Here is a 24,688-nt window from a genome sequence, read left to right on the forward strand (position 1 = left end):
TTTTTTATTTCATTTACCATGATCGGATTTAGGTCTGGTATGGGATCGTTCCCAAAGAATTGGGATTTAATATTTGCAAAAGCTAGGCATTGGCAGAGAAAATACTCCAATGTTTCATCTTATTCATTCGTCTTAAAAAATTAAAATTAATAATTTACTAAGTGGCGCCCAATCTTAAATCTTCCATTCGAATTTTTTATATTTTGGATGTGAATCCCTAGTATGACATATAGCTTACCAAACCTGATTTCATTTAATTTCACATTTCAGGTTATGAGCAAAAGTTTTTGGGCAAATGGCGCCCAATCTCAATAAGTGCTGTAAAATTCGTGTGAAGGTGGATTTGTTTCATTCAAATACCTTGAAAAGGCGAGATAGTATTATATTACGCGTTCATTCAAAAGTACCTCACATTTTGAGGGCTTTTGAAAGATACATATTTACTCTGATTTTACTACGCTTCCCCAGTTTGGGCGCCACTTAACCAAATAAAGATGTTTATAACCAGATATTTGAAACTAAGCAGAATTAGGTTTGGTAGACTATCGGTTATATTTGGGAATAACTTCCGAAATATGGCAAATTCGATTGGAAGATATTGCAGTATGTGAGACAAAAAGTAAGCAATTCCTGCTCTGTTCCAGAAACTGCAAGAATCTATTAGTTTTCATTGTGTTTTGTTTTTCATTTCATGAAGAAAAAGACTAACAAATATCAGTCGGTTTTGCCGACAGATCTATACTCTCAGCCAATGTTTGATTACTAACATATCCTTCCTCTTTCTCGGATTATCCTTTCTCTTTCTGTGCAGTATTTTGTTTGAAAATTTCAACATTAACCCTTAGGAAGGCCAACCCGAAGTATTGGACAGATATTGCCCATCTCCGAACTTGATCTAATTGGGATAATAAAAATATGATGTGCCATGCTTGGACAAAATCGGATACTCTCTTCGACAGTTATCGTGCGGACGGACATCGCTAGATCGACTCCAAATGTTCTGAAACGGATTTGGTGCAAAGAGACCTAGGGTCTAGAACTTTTATAACGATAAGACACTCTTTGGCCCTATCAAATGATATATACCCTTTGTAGCCATATGACTGAAGGTAAAAAAATCGGTAGTAAGAAATTTTACATTCTTGCACCTTTGGATCCGAACATCGATGTGAAAATATTGTTTTGAGTAAGTTTCTTATACACTGAGAACTAAAAATGTGAAATTAATTCAAAATAGGTTAAAAACTATCTCTGCAATGTCTAAAATTGGAAAATAGTTGTAATAGTCGGATTTGTTTTATTAATATTGGATATTTTGAGGGAGACATAGGGAAAATAATGCATCGAAAATGGTGGGATTCTGATGGCTGCATATCTTGAAATAGATGCTAGATGCTTCCGAATCAAAGATGCCCAAATATATACCTATTGACCTTCATTAGAGTCTTATTTGCCCTCTTGGCATAGGGATACGATTATATTGACCCCAAACGCCAACAATGCCGAGGTATTATTTTACGAACCTAGAAACTCCATTTAATTTTGAATTTTAAAGATCAAGGCCTTAATTAAATTTGATGTTGAAAAGTCTAAAAGTCGACTTTTCCATTCCATTTTGGGAGCACAGATTTTTGTTATCTTTTTTTTCATAAATCCTTTTTAAAGGCTTAAAATGATAGAATTTTCAATTTTTCAGATGTTGAATTATTGTAGTGCGTATCCAGTTCGACCTGGCCGTAGTTAAGGCTATTTTTACTTTTTCCACATAAAAACTTATATATTGTGTGTGGGGGAGGGGGGTAGCATGAAACCTAAACTTTATTAGTTACCAGTAAAATACTTAGGAAATTCCACAAGCACGTGTGTGTTTGTGTCTGTGTGTGTGCTTATCCTAAATAAACATTTTATTGGCATACTTCATCTTAGTCGTCAAAAGAAAAAACCTCTTCACAGTTATGTGTATCCTGTCCACAAACGGGTCATTACAATATATGTATGTACATATTCCCATACACCCACATCCAAAACAAAAGGTTGTAACTTGAGCCATATCCTCCGAATATCGTAACCACTTTGAATACTGGAAATGTTTACATGTGTTCAATATATGAATGTATAGTTTTGACACCCATGTCAACAGACTCGCAACACACCAGCTCATTTATGAGGTTTACATTGGGAGGGAGAGGGGAGAAAAAGGGATAAACGGCAAAACAATCGAAAGGAGAGGGGGTTGGAGGAAGGCCAACCATAAAAACTTGCGATTAAGGGAAAATGGGAATTCTGTTATGGGGCAAAAACTTCAATTTTATGGCCAACATCAAAACGATGGTGAGACAACAAAGCGGAAGTAACAAATGTGTTGTTCCTCAAAGGACACTCTAATAAATGCACAGTTCACAGTTACGATTTATGGAGATAACAACAAAGCCCGGAAGATATTTACAAGTGCATATCTTTGGGAGCCATTAAATTGTCGACGTGTAATCCTTGCAGAAGGGGTGCAGACACACACACGACATACAATTTCAAATGTACCTTTCCACAGATGTACATTTTCTTTATTGCCCATTCAGAGAAGATTTCATCGCATCACTAACTGGCTCTCTCTCTCTGCCTCTGCAATGCCAAAGTGAGCAAAGTAACTGGTTTAACTGTTGTGTTGCTGAGATAAGTTGAACTTCATGTGATTTTTGCTTGATTCAAGGGCATGCAGTCGTGGCCGAGCGGTTAAGGCGTCTGACTAGAAATCAGATTCCCTCTGGGAGCGTAGGTTCGAATCCTACCGACTGCGAGAATTGTTTTCCGGATAAAATTTTTTGTTATTAATTGTTTTAATTTCGGTTATTAATTATTTTGTTCATAATTTTTTTTTTAATATAATCACTTTCTTTTAGAGTAAAACACTTTTTTTGAAATGAGTCGAATTTAAGAGCCAGTAATTCTGAAACCATCCATTACTCAATTCTAAGATGTATTTTTTTAAAATTGCCAAATTTGGGTAATTTTTAAATTTTTTTATAATTTTTAATTAAGCTCATTGTTGTTGTTTTTATTAAACTAACGTTTATTTATTATTTAAATATAATTGGAAAATATTAAAAATGTGGCATTTATGACAATAATCAATTCTCATGTATCATTACTGGAATACAAACCCAATACAAAACCCTCTCCTTTCTTTCCCTGGAATATGACAACTTTTGCTTATTTTCTATTTCATGGAAATGCTCTTTTGTTCTGCCAATTACCGGAAAATATGAAAAATGTTTTCCACACGTACCACATGAAGCCATTTAAATACCATTCCACGGAAAAGCAAATGGAAAACTCCCTGCATGATTAAATTATGAAAACAGTTTTCACTGAAAACATTTAACCATTTAAGCTCGCATTGCGAATCGGAACAACGAACCAAATAAAATGAATAATTAAAATGAGAAATTGTGAAAAAAATATGAGGGAAAATCCCCAGGATAATGAAATGTACAAAAGTGAGCGATTAACTGTTAAATATTTCTGGGAATTGTGGGGTGAAATAAGAAAAAATGAAAACATTGGCAAATATTGACTTACATTCCGAATTATTGTGGATTATGTTGTCATGTTGTCAGGGTTTAACAATTGTCAAACAATTTATTTTAATTGGAGGGAAAAATTGTCCGAATAATGGAAAGCTAATCGCTCATAATCAGATTGAGAAATACATTGTTTTATTTTTGAAATTAACAATGATATACTTTTACGATTTTATTTGAAAACATTGTCATAAAAATTAGTTGGCCATTTGATTTAATGACAAATTAAAATTGATACTATAATTTGTTTTCCAATGTAGATGGAAAATTTTAAAATTTAATTTTAAAATTTTAATTTCTTTATTTAAACAAAATCAGTATTGTGATTCTGGGACTAATTTTTGGAGTTACCGACAAAAATCGGTAACTTTCAAACGCAAAATTTTGATATAAAAAAGAAATAAAAGTTGAAAACATTGGTATCTATCTGTAGGCCTTACTTTCGTGATGGAATTCAAGCGTGATAGTGTGATGCCTCTATATTTGGCTGAAAAACCACAAGCGGATATCGTTAGAGGACTCCAGCATTTAAATGTGAATAAATCGTTTGTGTCTCGTACCAGTGCTCGTTACAGTGATTCTGGTAGCGTAGCCCGACGTCAAGGAAGTGGGCGGAAGAAAAAAGCAAATGGATCGAAAAGTAAAGAAGCGACTTGATCGAAACCCGAGTCGCAGTGGCCGAAAAATGGTTCGTGAGCTGAACATATCGCAATATTCAATTCGGCAAATATTGAAAAATGAGCTCGGGGCAAAGCCATTGAAATTCGAAAAAAATGCAAGAACTTACACCGCAACAGAAAGGAAATAGACTTAAAAGAGCTATAGGCTACAATTCGTGTCAAAGCTGAGCAATTCGAACCAATCTAAACTTATTCTAAAATTCATTAAAGTTTAAGAAAATAATTTAAAAATTATGGCGTTTGACTTTGTTGCAGTTTTTTTTTATATGACCATGCGTGTATTTCAAAAAATTTTAATTATCGACTTAATATTAACCATTTATTTTATCTTCATGCTTAAGAGATTTCCAACTGCAGTCGTGGCCGAGCGGTTAAGGCGTCTGACTAGAAATCAGATTCCCTCTGGGAGCGTAGGTTCGAATCCTACCGACTGCGAACTGAAAAAATTTTTAAAATTAAAGAAATAACTATAAATGAAAATAATCACACATTTGCTCCAATCAAGATCATCATATATTAAATATTGGAATATATATAGATAAATAAATCAATGTCATTGTATAATAATGATGAACTTCATGAATTTAAAATTTGGAGTTAACATAATCTCCAAATAGTTATAAATAAGCATATGCACTCAACAGAAATACCATTGAGATGATATTGATCGTTTCATTATCTTGTTTTGTATTCAAAAAAGTGCACCTCCGCAGAAAATGAAGATAGATAGTGTCACTGGAAAAAATATCAATCTTTTATCATTTTGTGAATAATTTTGATTAAAACTATTTTAAAATACAATTTTATGATTTTTATTTATTTATGAGAATTTAAATAAGAGAATTATTGGAATTGATTCGATCGGATTTCGTATAGCAGTCGTGGCCGAGCGGTTAAGGCGTCTGACTAGAAATCAGATTCCCTCTGGGAGCGTAGGTTCGAATCCTACCGACTGCGAGAGAAAATCAATTTTTGGTAAAGATTGTATGGAAAATATTAATAGGGAATCCAAATAGAAACTAGTTTTGATTAAAAATATATACTTAATGCTCAGCACTTGGAAACAACCTACTCTTTCCGCTTTTGGGAAAATTTCCAGTTGTGGTAAAATTTTCGCTAAGTCCAAAAGCTGAAGCCTCTTCAGCAGAATGTGTCTAGTGGCAATTTCTCGTATAGGGCTAGAGTTGATGTTATTTTAAAATCATTGTCAACCGATTTATGGAGCTTATGTAAAAATAGGTGGACCAATATTGAAAATTTCGAAAGGCATATTTTTCCTCAAAGAGAACCCAAATTTCAAAATCAGTTAAAAAAATTAAATTACTTTTTTTTAGATTTTCTTTTTTGAAAATCACATTTTTTAGACGAGGAGCGAAGAACACATTTAATTTTTTGAAAAAATCGGTTCATTTTCGAATTTTTGACAGTTTATATTAACTACTGAAATGATGAAAGTCTCAAATTATGAAACTTTTAAACTAGTTATAAAGTGGTCTTCAATATGTTATACTAAGACGAAAAACTTCCCAACTCATAAAATAACATTTAAAAATTTTCCTTTATTCGCACTTATTTTTGCAGGGTAGTTGTATAATTCCTCCAAGTAAATGAGAATTATTTGCATTGATCTAATTACACTGCATAAAGCAGTCGTGGCCGAGCGGTTAAGGCGTCTGACTAGAAATCAGATTCCCTCTGGGAGCGTAGGTTCGAATCCTACCGACTGCGAAAGAACTTATTTTTGGTGGAGATTTGATTGGGAAAACACAAAACTCTAAAATTGAAGACCCTTATGTCTAATCTCATATTTACAAACAATTGCTAGGAGCGATACTTAAGGTGCAGATATATAAAAAGTACTTTGTTTCAAAGAAGTTAATACATAAAAGCTTAAGTCATCGGCTGGCTTCTTTGGAAAAGAACAAAGGAGCGGAGGACCAAAATCGAACTAAGTCAACCTAAATCTCTCGCCATCTCACCGTAAGTCATCGGCTGACTTTTTCGTAAAGGAACAAAAGAGTTAAAGGTTGACTTAATTCAATTTTGGTCCGTCATTTATAAGGGTTCACCCTAAGCTCCTTTCTTCTTTTAGTAGAAATGCCTTAAGCCAGCAAAAATGAGCTGTTTTTGTAGCTGCACCTTTAGGGTATATACAGATACATAAACAGCTTGGCATCATGGGGCATTAATGCTAAATTATAACGGGAAACGACGGCCTTTATAATATGTTACAAAATATGCCCTGTCATGATGCCAAGCTGCTTATGTATCACCACCATTAAAGGTAAGGTTCAACTCCATAGCCTCTAAATTAAGTCATATTCTTGTAACGTTAGAAAATACAAAGATATTTGAAAATTGTTCCAGCAAAAGTGTCCAGATTTGTTTTGGGAAGTATTTTTCTAGCAAATGGAACTCAAATGTTGTGAAAAATAATGAAATATTTAGCCAGTTCGAAGACCCAGAATCTCTTAAAAACGCAAGAAAGTTAAGGTGAAAATACATAAAACGCTTTCCTGACTAGCTTAAGTCATCACCTGGCTTCTTCGTAGAGGAACAAAGGAGTATTAGATTGACTTCATTTTTTGACCTTGAGCTTCTTTGTTCTTTTCCGAAGAAGCCGATAACTTAAGCTAGTCAAAAAAGCGTGTTATGTATTCTTACATTTAGTTCCAGTTTTTTACATTTCCAGAAATCATATAAGTCTGTTGTACATCGCCAACTAAATTGTGCATTTTACGCAAATTTATCAATTTATTGATGTGTATTGAAAGGAATTGAAAATCTAAATAACGTGTTTTATAAAAACATGTTCGGTGTAAATTAGGCTTTATAATTTTAATTCCTCAAATCAAATGAGAATTATAGCCATTTGCCAAAATACTAATTACATAGCAGTCGTGGCCGAGCGGTTAAGGCGTCTGACTAGAAATCAGATTCCCTCTGGGAGCGTAGGTTCGAATCCTACCGACTGCGAGAAAAATCACTTTTTATAGAAATATTTTTTAAAATATTTTAATTTTTTATGAAATAATAGAATGATTTATAAAACTTGTATATTTCTATGGATTTATTTTAATATTATTCCAAATTCTCCTAATCTAAATTTGTAGCTCCTTCTTTGCCAATATTTTCCCACATTTAAATCCACATTCACTTAATCTTCGGAAAGTCTGGTAGTTAGCATAACATTGTATTATTAACTTCCATAGAAAGTTATTTATGCAAAACTGACTCCATGTATCTCAAATTTACTACCGACCACTTAAGTCCATATAAATTCCTTCAATGTTATTCCTTTTTTTTCATTCCAAATATCTTTGCTCTTTGCCTTTTTGGTAGCCTCTTCACCCGATTTTTAATGCAAACCAAACAATAATCACTCAAGGAATTTTTCTTTTTTATTTCGTTTAAAGTGTTTGGTCACATGTGACGACAGCTCAATTGTGCCTACGGTTGATTCCATGCCCTCAAATGCCCATACTACCAAGCCCTGGTCTTTTCAATACTTTGAGTTGTAAAAATAAACAAGAGAGACATCTAAAAACATTTCACGGCCTAAAGGACTATTTCATATTTTTATATGCTGGTGTCTTGGGGGGGAAGAGGATGAATGAGACGATCATCCTTCGGCATTGTCTTCACAAGGAGGCTGAAAGTGTCACACTTACCTCCTGCAACCCGGCTTTTGACTTTGAAGGACAGTCAAAAGGAGGACTACAAAGCACAACTACTGGTATACCAAATACAATAACAAAAAACAACAACCAAACAATAACAATCTTCTGCTTGTTGTTTTCGTTTTTGTTGTTTTCTTTTGGTGGCAGTTATGATTGCTGTTCTTTTTATGTTTCCACATTTTTTTTATAACTGGCAGACATGTTGGCAGACAAAGACTTTGTCGGCAAGGACTTGGTGTTGCGATGTTTGTTACTTACATAGATGGGTGGATGGATGGATGGCAACGACAAGTGGAAATGCGAGTCGGCGATTCTGTCTACAGCTGGGCTGGAAGGATGGATATATGATATAGCACCATTACCAAGAGAAAAAAAGACAAAATGCCAAAAATAAAAGATGGCCAGCCAGCCAAAAGACTAGGACAATTACAGCCAAGTATTGTGTTATTGTTTCAAATATGAATTTCACATCAAGAGGGGTGTGGGGGAGGGGAAATCAAAGAGAATTTCAGTTTTGGGCTATTGTCGTGGATTTCAATGTTCAATATTTGGGGACAAAACACACACACAATAAAACATTGAAAGAATAGAATTGGTCAATCAAAATCTATTCAGAAGAATATAAAGTAATTTGGCAGATGTGGACAATTTGAAAGAGGACAAATGAATTCATCCTTTGATGACAAACATTGCTTTAACTCAGAGTGGAAAGAGGTTTGGAGGCAAGTATTATAAGGCCACCATTCAACATTTTACGTTAAATTCCATGTCCTTTTGCTAGGAATATTAGGTAAAATCGCCTAATTTAAGGGATATGCTCATCTCATCCATTTCCACAAAAATTACGACGTATCTAAGAGTCTCTTTCACGCAGTCGGTAGGATTCGAACCTACGCTCCCAGAGGGAATCTGATTTCTAGTCAGACGCCTTAACCGCTCGGCCACGACTGCTCCAGGCAACGTTTCTACTCGCCAAGGCTACTGGAGGAAGCCAAAGGATAATAAAAAATAAACACACACACAGGGGCCATAACAAACCCACCCCCACTCTCCACATGCCCGACATACGCTGTTCGTTCCTCATTGAAATCTATTTTTAAAAATTGTCTCCATGAGCATAAGAGCGTGGGTGGGAAATTCTGCTTAGAAACAAAAGCAAACGATCCCATTTTAAAATTGTCGTCCGGAGAATGTGGGAATTGTTGTTGTTGTTGGTGTCATTTCTTATTTGAATTGTAATGCTAATTGTAGCTCATTAAATTGTTGTTCATTAAACATTTATTGGTGGTGCAGGGTTGTGCAGCAGTTGTGTTATTGGCCATTTTCATATCCGGTTTGGCGAAAGATTGACATTAAATTGAATATTACCATGTTAATGAGAGCACACACACACACTCACACACAACAAAACAACAGCTAATGGCCAAATCATATTGAGTTAACTGGTGATTTTCTAAACTACCATGGCTTGGTGTTTTGATGTCTGGCTAATGTCGGTCATAAAAAATTCCCACACGCAAAGTTCTTCTCGGCGGGGAAATGGACATTTTTTAGGTGTGTAATTTACTGAACTAGGAATGTAGCATTGATTTTTGTTGGTAAATAAAAAAAATATTAAACATATTTCCCGCACAACATTTCAAAAATTGTGATTTTAAAAAAAAAAATATATATTTCTGAAGGAAATTTAAAACAAAATGAATTCTCGCAGTCGGTAGGATTCGAACCTACGCTCCCAGAGGGAATCTGATTTCTAGTCAGACGCCTTAACCGCTCGGCCACGACTGCATGACAACCGTTATTTTCAACTTAATCAGCAGTCGTTTTGGTTAAGGCAAATGATTCTCATTTAGTTGAAAACTATAATTATATAAGTATGTGTTTAAATTAAATTTTAGAAGTGAATATACAAATATCTGAAAGAGGCACTTATGTCGAGATATGAATATAAAACATGGCAGACTTATTGCTCATATCATACTCATATTTATCGGACAATTAATATGAAATTGGTTAAGAAATAGGTACATATGAAATGAACGAATAAAAAGACCCGTGAGTCTCGACCTATGCTAGAATTAATTCTTGAGTAGTTCCACAACGAAGCTTATACACAATATTATTGAATTTGAAGGCCACAAAATATTATTGCCTTATATCTAGAAATGGATAGGTCTCTTAGAACTTTGATATATAAAAACGGATTTTTTTTCCAGAATTCATCTACATGTTAGTAGAAGTTTGGGTTTATAAAGGGCCATGGTCATGGTTGACAATATTCGTATAAATGTAAGGAAACAAGTAAAAAAGCAGTAAGTTCGACCGGTCCGAACTTGGAATACCCTCTACCATTTGGGAGGAATTAGGAAATTTTCAAAAAATAAAAAATAAAATCCATTAAAAATTCTGTTAAAATCTTAAAAATACCGAATGTAGGAATGTTCCGATATATGGGGGATATACGATATTTTGGACCTACATAAACAGTTATTTTCAGAGGGTAAAGTACTCAAAAAGAATGCCTTGTGTAGAATTTCGGACAATTCCATTAAAAAATGTGTCTAAAATCATCAAAATACCGAATTTCGGGGGTACCGTTATATAGGGGCTATACGATATCGTGGATCGATATAGCTCATCTTCGAACTTGACCTGTCTGCAGACAAAAGACAGATCTGTGCAAAAAGACAGATCTTGTAGCTTCCTATCTAAATTCGTTTAGACTGTAGAGTGATTACAACAGTCGGACGGACAGGGCTAAATCGTCTTTGAATTTTACGCTGATCAAGAATATATATACTTGGTTGGGTCTAAAATTATTATATCGATGAGTTGCAAACGGAATGACGAACTTTATATACCCTCTATACTACGTATGGTGAAGGGAATAAAAATAACTTTTTTCGCAGTCGGTAGGATTCGAACCTACGCTCCCAGAGGGAATCTGATTTCTAGTCAGACGCCTTAACCGCTCGGCCACGACTGCTGCATGGCACGGTAATATGGCAGGGTCGTGGCATTCTTTTTTCAGAAAAACTTCCTCAAAATATTTAAGAAAATATTTATGAAAATTTGGTTCTTTTGCAGTAGAAAAATATTTAAAATCTGACAAAAATCCAAATTAACTATTATCTCTTTGAGCACATCTGTCTCTATCTAATAGTACATATTTTGATTAAATTCAACTTTTAACTTTTTCCTTCACCTAATTTTTATAGTTTTATATTTTTTTTAATAAAAATTTAGTTCGTCTCGCAGTCGGTAGGATTCGAACCTACGCTCCCAGAGGGAATCTGATTTCTAGTCAGACGCCTTAACCGCTCGGCCACGACTGCACATAAACAGGTGGCAAATACTTAGTTGACAGTTCATTTCATATCTCAGTAACAGGTGATAACATTTTTGAATATTCAGCAGCAATAATTTTTTTTTATATTTAAAAACTAAATAAAAACCTACGATTCAACAAAAAAAAAAAAAAAAAAAACAATATCATTCTTCAGGTCTTTTGACTTTCTGGTCAATATTTGCTCTATTCCAGAAAAGAATCTGCAAGAATCTACTATTTTTGAATTTTTTTTCGATATCGTAAAGCAAAAATTGTTTATCGTAATAAAAATTTCTACATTCTTGCAGTTCTGAAACATACCAGTTTTTATGTCGAATTTTTTAGTAAAATCCTCTTCCAAATATTCTACCTTAAACAAATAGTAAACCCCGATCCAGAGAAATGTGAGCACCCTCAAAATAATTTCTAGGACTTTTAAGAGACATATTTTATGGATGGCAGTCATGTAGTACCAATTCTCCAACGCTAATATCCTTACAACAAAAAAGTTGAAATCACAGAGTAAATACCGAGATATGAGAAAAATATCTTCCTACACACATAATGACAATAATTTTGAAAAGTTTGCATGTAAACACACATTAACCGAAAAAATCACCGAGGGTCCTTCTCATTGTCATCAAAAAGGATTATATTTAGTTTTAATTAACACTACCCACATCCAAACTCCCCCACTCGCAATTGCACAAGGCAATTTCTGTTATAAATCTCAAGCATTTTTTTCTCTTTGTATTTTATTAACCACCACAATAATAATTAAGGTGCGGTACACTGACATTATTTAATGAAGGATTTTTTTGAAGACAGAGGAGGAGTAAGAAAATTGTGGCCATAAAGGATTCTCAACTTATTTGAGTTGCGTATGTACATTTGGATGGGGAGAGGTTACATATTTACAACGATTACTCGATGTAAGCTCTGTGTGTAACCATTAAACCAGAAAAATAAAACACTAAAACAAAAAAAATCATCATCACTCAAATATTTGAATTGCCGAGAGTTGTTGTTGGTGGTGGTGGTGTTGGTAAACATTGGCTGGCAAAAGAAAACAACGAAACAAATGTAAACAGTATTTATTTAACCCTCGCACCTGAGGTGATTTCATTTACACTTTGTGAGTTAGAGATGGGTACCGTGTCGAGGATCGTTATGAAGAGAAAGGGGTAAACTTTCTGAAGAGATGCAGATATGGCAACCCATTCTGAATAGGCATTGTCAAACTAAATTGGTTTTACATATGTGCTGTCACTTGTATTATCCGAATGTATTTCCATGTGTATGTCAAAATTGTCATTTTACATATGACTCACAATTTATGCTATCACACACACACATATGTTTTGTTTTCATTTATTTTGATCATATTGTATTTTACATAAAATTATAATGTTTTATGCATGTATTTTTACACAACAAACAAGCAACACTTGTAAACAAAAATTATATTTCTCCGATGACAATAGGTCTCGCTGTGATCGAAACTGTACATATGTACTTTACTCATGTATTTCATAACTAAAATGTCAAATATGTATCACACCATATGTGCAACTTCTACATATGAAAAAAAAACATTTCGTCCGATAGAGCCTTAAATTGCCCGATGCAACGTCAAGGAACGATTGAACTCTTAAAAACTATAAAATATATGAAATATTCAACAAAATGGAACGAAGGAACTAGTTGAAGAAACCAGTTACTATCAAGCAAAGCACCGAGAAAAGTTGATCTCTCGGAACTAAATTGACAAACTCGGATATTTTAGCGAAAAAAAATATTGCATTGAGATTATAAATACTGGAAAACTACATACAGGGTGAGATGAAAAAAACTGCAACCAACTTCAGACTGCTGTCATTTCTAAGCCACTCGTCCGACAGCTGTTAAAATTATTCCAGTGACAGCTCATGATATTGTTTACAAGCGTACAAAAGCATTTTGGTGAGAATTTTCCAGAAAAAAAGTTTTTCGTGATGGAATTCAAGCGTGATAGAGTGATTTCTTTATATTTGGCTGGAAACCACAAGTGGCTATAGTTAAAGCACTCCAGCATTTAAATGTGATTAAAATTTGTGTGTCTCGTTCCATCGCTCGTTATCGTGATAGCGTTAATAGTACCGTAGCCCAACGTCAAGGAAGTGGACGAAAGAAAACAGCAACATCAGCAGGAATGGTTCGAAAAGTAAAGAAGCGACTTGATCGAAACCCGCGTCGCAAATGGCTCGGCAAATATTGAAAAATGAGCTCGGTGTAAAGCCATTGAAATTTCAAAAAATGCAAGAACTTACACCGCAACAGGAAATAACTTGAAAGAGCTAAAGAGCTGCTTCGCTTGACCGAAAGTGGTGAACTGCCGAATTTGGTTTTTTCCGATCTCCGATGAAAAAACAGTCATTGTCCAGCAGTTTGTAAACAAATAAAATGATCGTGTTCACGTGCCAAAGAGGTCAGTTGAAAATGTGCACCTTCGGTTGGCCACCAGAACTCAAGCGCAGGCCATGGTCGCTCTCCGCTCGTATTAATCGACCGTGGCAACATAATACAAAAACAACAATAAAGGGATTAAGCTTGACCATTTTGCGACCACAAAATACTATGGTATCCCGAACAAACAAGCCAACACTGTCCTATAAATGCCGAATATTATCGCGAAAATATTCTGGAGGGTGTATTAAAGCCTTTGGTACGCTAACATTTTGGCCGCAGAACTTGGACATTCCAACAGGACTCAGCACGCGCCACCCAAGAATTGTTACAAATTTTTGCTTTCATTCAAATTAAAAAAATAAAAAATAAAAAAAAATAAATTATGGCGTTTGACTCTTTTGCAGTTTTTTTATCTCACCCTGTATATCTTCAACCGATTTTGGATTAATTGTGCATCAAATGCCCAATATCAGTCCAAATGGCCAGAATTTTGGTACATCTGACTGAATTCAGTCTAGAAGCATGTACATCAAATTTGGAGAAAATCGGTTAAGGTATATCTATAGCTCCCATATATATGTTTCATCCGATTTGGGCTTTAGGTCCATCACATTCGTAATATGCATTCGACAACAATAATATTTGGTACCAGATATCTTATAGAGCTCGGAAATACCTTTGACAAATTTTATCGAGAACGGCTAAGATGTGTATGTAGCTCCCATGTAATGTGATTTCAGGTTTATTGTGCAAATAATGGCTAATATCAGCCAAAATGGAGTGAATTTCGGGACGTACGTGTACATTTGGCGGAACTCGGCTCCCATATATGTTATTTTTTTAATATAATTCTTCTCGAAGTGATATCATGCACTCTTTAGTGATCTTATTTGGTATAAAAGATAAAAATGTTTCCGTCAAATTTAGTGAAAATCTATTCCGAATTTGATATGCCTCTAATATCTTAGATCTCTCTGAAACCAAACTATAACTGCTGAGGTATAAACTACTTCAAATAAATTCTTTTGTTATGGGAGCTCTACCAAATGCATAGTGACGTAGGGTATCATATAGTCGGTTTCGCCCGACTTTTGACTTTTCCTTATTGGTCATATTTTGATATTTACACTTTTTAAAGAATTTTATAAGTTTCAAGGATATATTCCGAATATAAAAAAGTAATTTGCTACAAAAGTCACACAGGGACCCCATTAAAAATTTTGGGAATTTATTCTCATTTTATATTCTATTATATAACTTATAGCAAGCGAGTGTGTGTTCGTACATGCATTAGAGAAAGAGTGAATTAAAAATGCCTACTTGATGTTGTCATTAAACAAATAAACTTTTTGTTAATTATGATTAAAATGTTTGTCAGTGGCTGTGCTTTTTTTTTTGGATGCTTCTCGAACCTACGCACTAAAGAAAAAAAGAGGAGCAGAGAATATTTAATGTACATTTCCCCATTTTCATTTAGCAGGCTTTTTGTTTCACAAAACATTCTTTGAACGCTTTCAATTTGTTACTCCTTGCCATTTATCCTGACGATATGGACAAAGGTCATGTTCGCTTGGTTGGTTGGCTGGCTGATGATGACGACGATGATGGCAGCTGTCAGTTGGTGTAAATTGTCACTTGCGGCAAATTTAAGCCAGCCAAATGGCATTCAGCCCAAAAAAGAACAACAACAACAACAAGAAACATTGTTTTGGTTCACACTCAACCAAACCACAACAAAAAAAAGGTAAAACATACAAACACAACGTTTAAACAATTCAACTGCATATTAATTTTATAAAAAAGTGTTCTTCTTCTTCTTTGGTTCTCTTTTTTTGGCATAACCTAAAGTTTAATGCAATGTTGTCGGGGTAGCTGTTTTACAAGTCTGCTGGGAAATCAGGCAAACAGCAAGAACCGCTGTCGAAATCATGGTTGGGGCAGGATTAAAATTTGTGAATAACACGAAGGAGCCACAAAAAACTGCTCACCGCAACACTTTGGCATTCATTTAAAATGATAATTAAAATGTGCGAAACTGAAGGAGGAGAAGGAGAAGAGGAAAAGGTCTTCTCCACAAACCTACGTACATACCTATGGAATAAATATTTCATATAAATTTCCTCCCAAAAAAGAAGATTCAGCTTCCTATTTTAATATAAATTAGTTTCGCAAAAGTACCAAATTACTTTGGAAATCATGATCTTAACCCCTTAACCTCCCCCTGCTCCTGATAGACAAAATGTAAAATAAAAGTATGGGGAAATGTGTATGTCCTTTGCTCTCAACATCTCCATTTCACTTTATTTGCCTAATAAATAGCCATCATCTGGCAAGTCCTGTCAAGGACCTAATGCTGTTTAATCAACTGTGTCTCTGTCAATTGCCATCCAAGCCGGGCTGAAAGGATGCGAAGGTTGTTGGGTTATTAGAAATTCAATATTTTTTTTCAGCTATTTTCTTTTCTTGCTGCCTGAAAGGGTCAATAAAACTTGCAAAAATGATTAATGAAGTAAAGGATTGAAGAAGGAAAGTTGGAAAAGGAGAAGGAAATGTAAATTTAAATTATTTAAAGAAAATAAATTGGTTTAAAATTTTAAAACACAAGGTCATTTTGGGCTTTAATTTTTCATATTGGACTTGAAGATGTCAATTGTGTGTAGATGCTGTTTTATTTCCCAATGGGATTTGTACCAAATAAAAAGAAGATGAGTTTAGATAAGAAGTCTTATAATGCATTATTAAATAATTCACACGTTACTTTTCTCACGATTTTAGTTCGCTGATTCACTCGTATTTATAGGTCCTCATCTATACATGGAAATTTCGGAAATCTCCCACCAGATCTTTCTACAATATTCCAACGAAATTGCAACCGCGACCGTTCGTCAGTGAACAAACACGCATATCCAAAAAAAAAAACAATGCGTGTAAACAACAAAGGGACAGTAATTATAAATACGAGTGAGTGAGGGAGAAGATTAATAACGCCACAATGAGAACTATAAAACTAAGACTGTTACATAAAGAAAAAAAATTGGAAAGACAAATACAACAAAAACAATAGCAGAATAAGTATGGAAAACAATAGGGGGTTGTGGAGAGAGAAAATATTGTTGTAAATTCATCAGAGGCGGAATCTGAACAAAATTGTTTGACTCCAGACACCGTTCGAGTATCATTAAAATGCTAGTTCCTTAGGAACAAATTCTTTCCAAAATATTTGAATTTAATCTAGCCATGGCCAACCGTCCATCATTTCTTTCTGCCATTTGTCTATCCGTCAAACTGGCGCCCAAGACCACTCTCAAAGGAAATAATGGAAAAGAATTATTTCAAGCTTATTGTGAGTTCGATGCTTGGTAATATCAGCCCGAGATTTTGGTATCTTCCCCTACAAAGGACAATATTTTTGATATGAAAAATAATTATAAAACAATGAATTTATTAATAAAAAAAAAATAAAATAATTAACTACTGGTAGCTTAGCCCGATGCCAAGGAAGTGGACGAAAGAAAACAGCACCATCAGCAAAAATTTTTCGAATAGTTAAAGAGCGACTTGATCGAAACCCGCGTCGCAGTGGCCGAAAAATGGTTCGTGAGCTGAACATATCGCAATATTCCATTCGGCAAATATTGAAAAATGAGCTCGGGGTAAAGTCATTGAAATTCAAAAAGTGCAAGAACTTACACCGCAACAGAAAGAAAATAGTCTCAAAAGAGCTTAAGAGTTGCTTCGCTTGACCGAAAGTGGTGAACTGCCGAATTTGGTTTTCTCCGATCTCCGATGAAAACAGATTCGTTGACCAGCAGTTTGTAAACAAACAAAATGATCGTGTTTACTAGCCAAAGAGGTCAGCTGAATATCTGCACCTTCGGTTGGCCACCAGAACTCAAGCGCCGGCCATGGTGATGGTGTGGGCCACCATAACAGCCGATTGTCGCTCCCCGCTCGTATTAATCGACCTGGTATCAGAATAAATGCCGAATATTATCGCGAAAATATTCTGGAGGGTGTATTAAAGACTTGGGCACTTAAACATTTTGGCCGCAGACCTTGGACATTCCAACAGGACTCAGCACCATAATGGTTACAAAATGAGGTTTCACGCTTCATGCGCACAATGTCACCAAAATCTCCGGATACCAATTCGTTGGACTATTGTGTCTGGAGTATATTGGAAAGCAAGGTTGCCAAGAGGCCAAAATATCGCAGAGAAACATTCGGGCAGCGTGTGACGGTTTTATTGGCCGTTTGAAAGCCATCATTCGTGCCAAAGCTGACCAATTCGAACAATCTAAACTTATTCTAAAATTTGATGCTATTTCCCAAATTTTTTGCTTCCATTCAATTAAATTAAAAAAAAAATGTAAAAATTATGTCGTTTGATTTTGTTGCAGTTTGTTTATCTCACTATTACACTATTTTTTATTGCTCCTACAAATGTTAAATAAATCATCGATTTTCTTCACTTCTTACTGCGTAATATTGATTCCAAAATTAGACAAAAAACGGAAAGGTAGCTTTATTCTACCTTAAATATACATATTGTACCATGGTTTAATCGATTAATCAAAAGTCGACCTATATGTCCCTATCGTTGAAAACCTATACAAATACAAGGTAATGTCTGCAACAGTCAAAAATTCCACAAATTTATTGAAGCTCCAAAGTTTCTTGAGTATTTTCAATCATTTATTGGTGATTGGTAGCATTACAGAAAAGCGTTCCCAGAGCCAGAGATGGAAGCTCTGAGACAATGTCTACAGTTGGGATACTTCCTTATTGACCCCTCATGTTTAATATTATATAATAATCTTTCTGATATAACAAAATATCTGTAATTGAGTACATTTTCCTGGGACACAGACCACATTTCTTGTCTGAAGTTTGAAATATTGATTCAGTTAATAATTCTTCCAAGTGTCCGCCGCGCAAATGTCTTTCAAGTGCGAATGACACTCATGTAAAAAACATAATATTATTAATTAATAGATTATTTCTTTATGGTTGTCATTTCAGACGGATGAATGGATGGATGGTTGTATGGACGACCCGATCGATGGATAATCAAATGTGAAGCTAAATTATCGGATAGCAATTAATTTAACGGCCTGAGAATAAGCGACACGTTGCAGACAGCCAACCATCAGCGGCATTACTGTGACACAAGTACATGCCTACAAACATACAGCCATACATATGTAGATATCATTGGGAATGCTTCCACGAGCTGGACAGACAATTGTCAAGACATTTGCCAATCAATAAAAGTCATCAAGTAATCGATGAGAGGGGCAAAGGACAATGAAATACAAAAGCAAGTTTTCCGCTGCCTTTGAAAAATTTTGGGATATTGGAAGTTGTTGTCTTCATGGAAAGGAAAACTTTTCTCCCCACAAACCATTACCAATCAATAAGTCAATGAAGGAAGAAAAATTATTTCACAGCTATATTAAAATCAATCATACGTCATGACATGACGCTCTTCTCCCTAGCCTGGCATGGCTGCCATCATCGTCGTTGTTGTTGTTGTTGTTTTTAGCGCGCCAAAACATTCAAGTAATCGTAATGACTCAATAGCTATTTTATTTTCTTAATGATTCCGGTGGATGGTTCTGCTTTGACATGCCATATTGAAATGGAAAAACAAAAAAACTAAAACAATCAAGATTCTGTCTGACAGATAAAAAGAAATGTAATTTTTGATAAATGCAAAATATTTGCCAAGAGCCAGCAACCCATGGCACGAACCAAGGCCTAGAAGAAAGGGCAGAGAGGAGAAATGGCAACACTTCTCTAATGGCGGGAAATTCATTAGAAGTTTCCAATTTCAAAGGCATTTAACACCCATGGCTGTGTGGCTGGCTGGCTGCAAACATTTTTCCACGTTGCAATTAAATGGCATTTAATGGGGTTTTAATGGGGAAATGGCTTCGCTTTCCACTCTCTCTCGCTCTGTTTTCACAGCAAGCAGGGGTAGTGAAAACGTATTATTTGCCAAGCATTTCATTATTGACACATGAGTCCCCATAGGCCTGGGAAAGGAAAACAAAAATGGTGAAGAAGAAAAAAAACTATTTAATGAAGCACCAAAGAGGCTCACACGATAGCCAGAATCTTGATAGACCGCCATGCAGGCATGCTGGCTAGGCGAAATACGTGTCCTTTTTCTTATAATGAAAATAAAATGTATTTAAGCATGCTGAATTAAAAAAAAAGCTACCATACCACGTGCTCACATTTGCAGGTAATTTCCTTCGAATTATGGCGTTTTTTTTTTTTTGAAGTCCCAAGTTTGCGAATTCCTGTGAAGTTAAGTCAATGACCAAAAATATTAGTGGCAATTTGGTAGATTTGTTTAATGACTGGGTTTCATGAGGTTAATCACAATATTAACGCAGCAAATAAGAGATCCCTTGGCAGGATAAGCTGCCAATGAAGAGAAACAAATATTCACGAAATTTCCCAAAATAATTAAGTCTCAAATTACCTGGATAATTGCGATGGAGGGAAATTATTTTCATTTCCAATGAAATAATTTGAAATGAAATGAAATATGTTTAATTACCCAGTCATTAAGGAATATACTTATAAGTTTTCTAAAGCCAAGTTTCAGGTTAGAATATTATGTAAAATTACAGTTTCCATATTTATCTTTTGTATTTGTGTAGTATATTTTTAGGCGCAACCATATAATTGTATCTTACTAAGTTTAAACATTCTGAGGCGCTATAAAGTATGCTATGAAATTTTTAAATATAAAATGAAAGCAGCCACTTTACATATGACTCTAACTTAGTGAGATTAAAACCTCTTTTTACGAAATTTTCTAATTTTTTTCTGTCCCTTTCCCAAAGGTTAATTGTGTTAAGCCAGGTAGTTCATCCTCGATGCACATAAATTTATATCCTACACCACATGGTGGAAAGGGTATTATGTCTTTGTGCATTTGTTTGTTATATAGAGAAGGAAGCGAGATCATTTTCATTTTCTGAGTCGATTTATGCATATCAATCCGTCCATTCGTCTGTCCATGTATTCTTGTAAACAAAATGCAGGTCGTATTTATTATCCGATTGAGATGAAATTTTGCAAACAATATTTGTTTGGCCCAATGACGAACCCTATTGGAATTGTTGAGAATCGGTTCTAATTTAGATATACAGGGTTGCCCATATTCGACGGACCCATCTGGCAACGCCATAACTTTTGACAGAGATGTCATATCGCTTAATGACATACCGCGTTTGCAGCGTCAGTCCAAGCAGATTTTTACCATGAACCATTACACGCCACGCGAGCGCTCTGAAATAGTTGAAATTTACATTTAACAGAAGAAGTCAATTGTGAAAAAAAATGTGGGAAGTACGCCTTCTAAGAGCACCATTAGGCGTTTATACGAAAAATTTTCGACTGGTAAGTCTCTTTCTAATCCGAAGAGGCCATATAAAAGACGACTAAGGCGATCGGCCGAGAATATCGCTGCCGTACGAGCCAGTGTTGAGAGGTCCCCAAGAACATCCCAAAAACGCCGTTCTCAACAGTTGGACATGGCTGGGTCCATTTTACAACGGATTATTCGCATTGATTTGCATTTGTTCCCGTACAAAATTTAATTGATGCTAAGAATGCTGCCTGCGGACAAGCCACGTCGATTGGAATGGGCCCAAAGAGTCATCGAAATGGCCGAAAATGACGACCAATTTTGGAACAAAATTATCATGTCCGATGAAGCCCATTTCACATTGAATGGGACCGTAAATAAGCAAAATTGCCGTTTTTACGCCACTGAAAATTCTCAGGAGATTCAAGAAGTGCCTCTTCATGACGAAAAAGTCACAGTTTGGTGCGGCGTTAGTGCGAAAACGGTCATTGGGCCGTTTTTCTTCCAAAATGAAAATGGCCATGCTGTTACCATCAATCAGGAGCGTTATCGCGACATGATGACCAATTTTGTGATGCCAATTATTCATCGAAAGCGTATGAGGCAGTTCTGGTTTCAACAAGACGGTGCTCCACAGCACACAAGTCGCATAACAATCGATTTTCTGAAGAAAAAATAACATGGGTCCTTCGAATATGGGCAACCCTGTAGCTCCCTTATATATTTTTAACCTATTTCGGGTTAATTGTACACTAAATGACCAATATCAGTCCAAATGACCTGACTTTTGGCAAATCCGACCGAATTTGATCTAGAAGCAAGCACATCAAATTTGGTGAGAATCGGTTTAGATATAGATTAGCTCCCATATATATGTTTCATCGATTCGAGATTTTTAATTCCTCACAGTCGTAATATGCACTCAACAACAGTGATATTTGTTACCAGATATCAGATACAACCCAAATTGTATCAAGATCGGTTCACATTTGGATATAGCTCCCATATATATCTTCAACCAATTTCGGGTTAATTGTGCACCAAATGCCCAATATCAGTCCAAATGACCGTAATTTGGGCCCATCTGACTGAATTCGGTCTAGAAGTAAGTATATCAAATTTGGTGAAAGTCGGTTCAGATATAGCTATAGCTCTCATATATATGTTTCATCCGATTTGGCCTTTAAGTCCCTTTCATTCGTAAAATGCATTTCACAACTATGATATTTGGTACCAGATATCTTATAGAGCTCGGAAATACCTTTATCGATTTCAGGTTTATTGTGCAAATAATGGCTAATATCAGTCCGAGTGGAGTGAATTTCGGAATGTATGTTTTCATTTGACTGAATTCGGCTCCGATATAATTTTTTTAGTAAACCCCTTCTCGAAGTGATATCATGCACCCTATAGCAATGTTATTTGGAATAAAATAAATTTTGTGAAAATCGAATCAGAATTGAATATGCCCCCCATATATTAATTCCCTCTAAAACCTGCTCTAAAGCTAAATGTTGATAGATGGTATGATCTACTTCAAATAAATTATTTTGTTATGGGAGCTCAACTAATTATGCATAGTAGTGTAGGGTATCATATAATCGGGCCCGCCCGACTTTTGACTTTTCCTTTCATGTTTTTTTAAAGATTTCTACATGCCATGGTATTTTTAAATTTTAAATTCTACTCTACATTCAATTCTGTGACACAAATTTTTTCCTAGAATTCCTTTTTTTAAACTCAAAAGGAAATCCTTCCACTTTTGAAACGCATGCCAACAAATAGTTGACACCTCCCCAACTTTCCTCCAGTTGTTTGTTGTTTTGCTTCCCAAAAACAATGGGCGAAAAGTAGAATTTTGTGTCATAGTGTCAAATGTAGATTTCCCCAGTACACAGTATATAGAGATATGTATATTTTAAAGTGCCATTGTTCGGGGAGTCCGCCAACTATTTTTTTTTCGGCCCATTGGCAACCCCCCAATGCGTGTGGTGGAGGAGGGGGTGAAATTAAATTGGTCGCATTTCGTGTGCATGTCAAATGACTAACAAAAAATGTGTGTTTGTTTTTTTTAAAAAAAAAAGAAAATAAAACGAATATGTGGAAGCAAACTCCCTTGAATGCCATTAACTTGGGCACTTTCATTGGGAACTGAAGGGTGGCGATATTGAGGTGGAACGGCATAATGGGCTATTACAAATTTCCAAAAATAGAAAAATAAAAACTAATCTTTTATGTAGTTTGAAAATAGCGAAATTTTTCAAACCCTTAAAGTAAAAAATTAAAAGAAAAAAATGCAAAAATGGTGGATTCTCAAGTTTTTGGGAATAGAGCAACTGTGGTTCTAGTATGAGAAACTGAAAACATATCCGGACTCTGTGCTATTATACCATAAAGTAGGTGTTGGAGCATATCTACATTACATATTACAATCATGGTAGAATCAAGATGTATATATCACAAGTTTACAATTTTTTCAAAATTCATTTACAAACATCTCGTTGTCAAAATATTTAATTTTAAATCCATTGTAAATACACAAATCAGAGATGGAAACCTATTTTTTCTGCAGTGAAATTTGACATGGTAAATTACAGAAAATGCAGAGATGGATATGCTTATTTGAAATAACTTTACCTTCTTTATTTTACCATGATTACAACATTGTTTTTATGACCCGTTCCACATGCATGTTAGCCCAAAAAAATATGTATTACTCATGTAAATTCCCCCATTCGATGGAACACATTTTTCGCGTTTAACCTAAAAACCCCAAAGTAAAGGAATGAACAGTTTTTTTTTTTTTGCTCCAAAGGGAAATGGAGCGGAAATTCCTGTAAATGAAACACGTGAGGTTGGCGGTTTTTTTTCTTTGCGTCATCGCCTGTAACCGGTGTAAACACATACAAGGTGGTGTAGTGTTGCTGCTTTGGCACCCAAACAGAAAAAATGGAAAAAGAAAATAAAATAAATGAACCTATGTGACATAAAGTGGGCCATAGCATAACCATCGACCGATCACCCACAGCAATTTTGGATGACACATATGTATGTATGTGTATAGAGGAAACTTTAAAGTACATTAGGGTGTTGTTAAGGGACAAATTTAATATTATTGCGACATAACATTTGAATAAGCAACACCTGGGGATATACATATATGCAGTTTGGGTGATATAATCGTACAACCTAACTCAAGTTATTGACTTTCAAATATATTTACAAAGATATGTAACAAAGGCTCAAGACCTCTCTGGTCTGTTTCTATAGCCACAAACCGTATTCACAATGTCATGCAATCATACGTTCACAATTTTATTCAAAATTATTCACTTGACAAAATCGCATTGTAAAATCAGAGATAGGAACCTATTTTCTATGCAATAAAAGTTGACAAGGTAAATTTCAAAAAATTCAGAAATGGATGTTCTTATTTGAAATGACTTTAACTTCTTAATTTTATCATGAGGAATACATAGCCAATAGCGAAAGTAGACTTTTAGATTTTTCAATTTGTTCCTACTTTTTCAATTCTTACCTTTTAAAAAATAATCGAATCAAGTCCGTTTCGAAGTTTGCCAAAAGAT

At 35.0% G+C, this 24,688-nt stretch overlaps 1 protein-coding gene and 9 non-coding genes across 12 annotated transcripts in view; 5 read left to right on the top strand and 5 right to left on the bottom strand.

The window, feature by feature from the left end:
- The window catches only part of LOC101901066 (protein phosphatase Slingshot), a 58,864-nt gene that overhangs the window by 14,195 nt on the left and 19,981 nt on the right, over positions 1–24,688 (bottom strand). The gene's annotated exons all lie outside the window — the stretch shown is intronic.
- Positions 2,713–2,794, top strand: TRNAS-AGA (transfer RNA serine (anticodon AGA)). Its single transcript has one exon. It is a non-coding gene; the product is annotated as a tRNA-Ser (tRNA).
- TRNAS-AGA (transfer RNA serine (anticodon AGA)) lies at positions 4,612–4,693 on the top strand. Its single transcript has one exon. It is a non-coding gene; the product is annotated as a tRNA-Ser (tRNA).
- TRNAS-AGA (transfer RNA serine (anticodon AGA)) lies at positions 5,134–5,215 on the top strand. Its single transcript has one exon. It is a non-coding gene; the product is annotated as a tRNA-Ser (tRNA).
- TRNAS-AGA (transfer RNA serine (anticodon AGA)) lies at positions 5,905–5,986 on the top strand. The gene has a single exon. It is a non-coding gene; the product is annotated as a tRNA-Ser (tRNA).
- TRNAS-AGA (transfer RNA serine (anticodon AGA)) lies at positions 7,153–7,234 on the top strand. Its single transcript has one exon. It is a non-coding gene; the product is annotated as a tRNA-Ser (tRNA).
- On the bottom strand, positions 8,808–8,889 carry TRNAS-AGA (transfer RNA serine (anticodon AGA)). The gene has a single exon. It is a non-coding gene; the product is annotated as a tRNA-Ser (tRNA).
- TRNAS-AGA (transfer RNA serine (anticodon AGA)) lies at positions 9,645–9,726 on the bottom strand. The gene has a single exon. It is a non-coding gene; the product is annotated as a tRNA-Ser (tRNA).
- On the bottom strand, positions 10,843–10,924 carry TRNAS-AGA (transfer RNA serine (anticodon AGA)). The gene has a single exon. It is a non-coding gene; the product is annotated as a tRNA-Ser (tRNA).
- On the bottom strand, positions 11,192–11,273 carry TRNAS-AGA (transfer RNA serine (anticodon AGA)). Its single transcript has one exon. It is a non-coding gene; the product is annotated as a tRNA-Ser (tRNA).

The sequence above is a fragment of the Musca domestica genome, unplaced genomic scaffold (genome assembly GCF_030504385.1).
Source record: "Musca domestica strain aabys unplaced genomic scaffold, Musca_domestica.polishedcontigs.V.1.1 27, whole genome shotgun sequence".
NCBI classification, from domain to species: Eukaryota; Metazoa; Arthropoda; class Insecta; order Diptera; family Muscidae; genus Musca; species Musca domestica.